The 5,317-nt window shown below is 38.8% G+C and overlaps 1 pseudogene; it reads left to right on the top strand.

The window, feature by feature from the left end:
* The first annotated feature begins 1,911 nt into the window (after positions 1 to 1,911).
* The window catches only part of LOC103594071, a 5,514-nt pseudogene continuing 2,108 nt past the window's right edge, over positions 1,912 to 5,317 (top strand).

Below are 5,317 nucleotides of genomic sequence, written 5' to 3'. Positions count from 1 at the left end.
TCATATTTCTCTTGGGCAGCAGTGCACGAGAAATTTGCTCGGTTCTCCTTCCACTTTCAAAGACCAGGTTTTCAACAGCAACTCAAATTTTAGCTTTGTATGGAGTACACCACTTTTATACATCCCTTTGTCATGTTGGGTAGATAAACTTCCCTAGCATGAATCTCTACTCTTTGCCATTTAGGGCCTTTCTAATGGAATCAAAACACTGTCTCATGCTTTAGAATTGGAGATATTTATCTGACTATTAGAATATGTCAACTAGAAGAGTCTAAAAAAACTCCAGTTTGCATTTTGAATCTTCAAATTTATTGATTTTATTTTTATAGGAATATTTTCATATTTATCTTATTAGGTATAAATTACCAGTAAAATACTAGAAAAGAGAGAAAGGGTGTCATTATATACTAAAGTTACAGCATGCCTGTGATACATAATCCATCAGTTTTGCCTAAGAGCCCAATCAGTGGGCATGGGTCAGTTATGTACATGCTGCTTAATAAATGAAGTCCCTTGGACATTTAATATTGTTAAGAACTCTGGAAATTTAATTTTAAAAATATTTGATTCATGCCCTCTTCTTCCCCAGAGCCACCCCAAGTAAACAGTTACTACCACCAGAAGCACTGATGTTGCTTTGCACAAATAATTTCTTAAACAAAAAAAAGGCATGAAGATTTGTTATGAACAGTTTTCTTCTTTGCATATAGAGATTATTACCTCCTTCAACAGTTTCTTTAAACATGGTTAAACTTACTCAGTTTAATCAGTTTGAGGATTGTTGCTTTTTCCTCTTTAACTTGCCAGATAAATCAGAAAGATTTATTTTAAAAGACAGTCTAAGGAACTCCGTAATTCCCAATCTGTCAGAGTTTTACAAATAAATCTCAGTTGAATGCCTGTCATTGTTTCCAATCTGGTCAAGAAAAAAGAAAAAGTATACAATTCATCAGAATAGTTAGTTGATTGGGGCTGAATAATTCTAAGAATAAACATTCGACCTTCTGGCACCTCTTAAACCTCCTGGAGTGAGAAGGATTATAAATTAAATATACAAGATGTAAAATGGTCCAAATACACTCTTAACATTATTGCGAGCATGTGGGACACATTTAGATAAGTTAAAACCAAGTGTGGGTTTAGAGTTTGGCCATCTTTCATCAGTGGCTTACTAAAGCTTTATTTCTTGGGGGATGCAAGGAGTGGGTGGAAAGAATGGAATAGTGGCAGTAGTGCTCCCTGTTGCCCAATGGCCACTTCCCTAAAGTTTCAGGGATTTTTAGAGACATGGTACCCTAGGAGATAATGAAATTTTTAAGTATAGGGAAGTCAGGAAGGAAAGAACTAACATTCATTGAGGGATTACAACATTGCAAGCATTATGCTATCTTTTTTTTTTTCCTTTTTGTCTTTTTTCGTGACCGGTAACAGGATTGCAACCCTCGGTGTCGCGCCCGCACCGCGCTCAACCAGTGAGTGGACCGGTCTCTATATGGGATCCGAACCCTCAGTGGGAGCGCCGCCGCACTCCCAAGCGCCGCACTCTACCGAGTGTGCCACCAGGCCGGCCCCTATGCTATCTTTTAAATTAATGATATTAAGTTCATTACAAATTTGAGAAAGAATATGATATATTTTATAGATGAAGAAACTACGGTTTAAGAAAGGTAGATAAACTTTACAAATTTCATAGCCAGAAGTGGAATAATGCAGGGTTTGGATTCAGGTATGCCTGGCTCCAAAGCCTGTGCTTCTTATACTACACCTCACTGCCAGTGGCTGGAGGCCATGGGCGTAGAGAAGACTGCTAGAAGTATGGTGACCAACTGTCCTGATTTGCCTGGGACTGAGAGAGTTTCAGGGACACTGGACTTTGAGTGCTAAAACCAGGAATGTCTAGGGCAAACCGGGATGAGTTGGTTGTGGTAGCCGGAATTCAATTGGCTAAAGCACCAGGCTGGAAGGGTCCAATTAGAAAAGGAGAAAGGCTGCCCGATTGTCTGTCCTGTCCCTCTCTGTGGCCCAGGCTGCTGTACTACAGGTGAGCCATCTCTGTCCTGCTTATTTTATGCCTTGACACATCTGGGGCATTGTCAAAAGAGTTCACATCTCTGCCAGTTATAATTTCTTCAGTTTCTGTCCCAAATCATCAAAATCTATAAGAATTTAGTTAACTGAATCATCCGCTTAAGTGGAGGGGAAAGAGCAGTCTGTGGCATCACAGAAACATGAGGTCTGTGAGAATTAAGGAGGGCCAGAAAAGGGGGTGAGTAACAGAACTGACATTCACGGAATGCTTATTCATGTACAGGGTACTGAGCTAGCTACTTTCTGCACATTATCCACCCATTAGTGCACATTATCTCTCCTTATAACAATCCTAAAAGGTAGCTATAAGTAATCCAACTTGCAGATTTAAAAAAGAAAAAAATTAATAAGCTGAGAAAGAGGCTAAATAACTTGTCTAACATCACACAACTAGAAAAAAAGTTGGAACTCAGAATTTATTTCTGCCCAGAGAGCTGTGTGACTTTTTCCACTATATCGTAGAGTCTGCCTATGCTATTGTGATATAATAAGAGACATATATCTAGAGTCCCTAAAACCCTTGTGATTTCCTGACTGATAGGGATGATAGTATCTTTTGTTATAATATTTGGCCTTCTCCCCAGTTTAAAAGTGTCTTTTTGTATGCTGATGAGATGACTGCTGGCCAGGTCCCCTAGGTAGCTTCAGGATGTGGGCTGGTCACCAGAAAGTCCAAGGCATGATTAGAGAGTTGGAACTTTCAGCCCCCACTCCCACCTCCAGGGAAGGTAGAAGAGCTGGAGATTGAATTAATCACCAATGGCCAAGGATTTACTTGATCATATCTGGGTAATAGAACTTCCATGAAAACCCCTAAACTATAGAGTTCTGAGAACTTCCAAGTTAGTAAACACTGATGTGCTAGAGAGTGAAGCACCCAAGAAAGCTGAATCTCCATTCCTCTTTACATCATACTTTGTCCTATGCTTCTCTTCCATTTGGTTGTTTCTGAGTTGTATCCTTTATAACAAACCAATAAATGTAAAAAAGTGTTTTCCTGACTTCTGTGAACTGTTCTTACAAATTATTGAATATGAGGAGGGGATTGTGGGAATCCCCAATTTATAGCCAGTAGATCTGAAGTATGGGAATCTTCTGGACTTGAGATTGGTGTCTGAAGTGGGGTCAGTCTTATGGGACTGAGCCCTTAACCTGTTGGCTCTGAGAAGTCAGTGTCTAAATTGAATTGAATTGTTGGATGCACAGTTAGGGTCCGGAGAGTTGGAGAATTGGTTGTTGGTGTGGAGAAAACCCATACGTTTGCTGTCAGAAGTGTTGTGAATAGAAAAGATCATAGTACTGACATATAGTCGTGTTTAATAAATATTGAGTTCTCCTTTTCATTAGTTCCACCCCAAAAAGAAAAAAGCACATATTAATTTCAATGTCCTTCATATAATTTAAAATACAATAATATACCAAAAACAGTATTCTCCAAGCTCTTATGATGAATATAGAGATTTCCAATGGGGAATGAAGTTATCTGCTTAAGTTCACCCTATATATCAAAGCTGAGAAAATAAGTCAGGCAAGTACTCCATTTCATTCTCACTGATCAGTGAATTGAACAATACTCACTGAGTACTGGATAGAATGCTGTATCATGAGATGATACATAAACAAAGTAAGTACTGTTCTTACAGTCTCGTCAGAAGTATTACCTGTACAGTTTTCTAAAAAGGCAATTTACCAGTCCAGATTAAATACAAATGAATGTCTGGGAAACTACTTAAACACTATAGTTACCAGAAAAACACAAGGGAGGTGAGCTAATAAAGGTTTCTAGCAGGCATGCCTTGCACCTGATTCTGTAAGATGACAGGAATTGGATGAGGAAAGTGGAAGGGCATATGCAAAGACATGGACATAGGGAAAAGGACATCTTGCACTGATATATATTTGTATAATTGGAATGGAGAAACCATAGATGGGCCTAAGTATTTATGGCTGAAAATCAAACACCGTCCATGCAAATTAAAATGTCATGAGAAGGAAGTGAGCCAATATGATGCAGAGATCAAAGAATATCTACCAGATGGGACTGCAAAATGGTGCAGCCTCTATGGAAAACGGTATGGAGGTTCCTCAAACAATTGCAGATAGATCTACCATATGACCCAGCTATCCCACCGCTGGGAATATACATTTATAGCCAGTAGATCTGAAGTATGGGAATCTTCTGGACTTGAGATTGGTGTCTGAAGTGGGGTCAGTCTTATGGGACTGAGCCCTTAACCTGTGGGCTCTGAGAAGTCAGTGTCTAAATTGAATTGAATTGTTGGATGCACAGTTAGGGTCCGGAGAGTTGGAGAATTGGTTGTTGGTGTGGAGAAAACCCATACGTTTGCTGTCAGAAGTGTTGTGAATAGAAAAGATCATAGTACTGACATATAGTCGTGTTTAATAAATATTGAGTTCTCCTTTTCATTAGTTCCACCCCAAAAAGAAAAAAGCACATATTAATTTCAATGTCCTTCATATAATTTAAAATACAATAATATACCAAAAACAGTATTCTCCAAGCTCTTATGATGAATATAGAGATTTCCAATGGGGAATGAAGTTATCTGCTTAAGTTCACCCTATATATCAAAGCTGAGAAAATAAGTCAGGCAAGTACTCCATTTCATTCTCACTGATCAGTGAATTGAACAATACTCACTGAGTACTGGATAGAATGCTGTATCATGAGATGATACATAAACAAAGTAAGTACTGTTCTTACAGTCTCGTCAGAAGTATTACCTGTACAGTTTTCTAAAAAGGCAATTTACCAGTCCAGATTAAATACAAATGAATGTCTGGGAAACTACTTAAACACTATAGTTACCAGAAAAACACAAGGGAGGTGAGCTAATAAAGGTTTCTAGCAGGCATGCCTTGCACCTGATTCTGTAAGATGACAGGAATTGGATGAGGAAAGTGGAAGGGCATATGCAAAGACATGGACATAGGGAAAAGGACATCTTGCACTGATATATATTTGTATAATTGGAATGGAGAAACCATAGATGGGCCTAAGTATTTATGGCTGAAAATCAAACACCGTCCATGCAAATTAAAATGTCATGAGAAGGAAGTGAGCCAATATGATGCAGAGATCAAAGAATATCTACCAGATGGGACTGCAAAATGGTGCAGCCTCTATGGAAAACGGTATGGAGGTTCCTCAAACAATTGCAGATAGATCTACCATATGACCCAGCTATCCCACCGCTGGGAATATACC

Source organism: Galeopterus variegatus, unplaced genomic scaffold (genome assembly GCF_000696425.1).
Source record: "Galeopterus variegatus unplaced genomic scaffold, G_variegatus-3.0.2 Scaffold1472, whole genome shotgun sequence".
Classification (NCBI taxonomy): Eukaryota; Metazoa; Chordata; class Mammalia; order Dermoptera; family Cynocephalidae; genus Galeopterus; species Galeopterus variegatus.
This window is presented reverse-complemented; position numbering and strand designations above follow the sequence as displayed.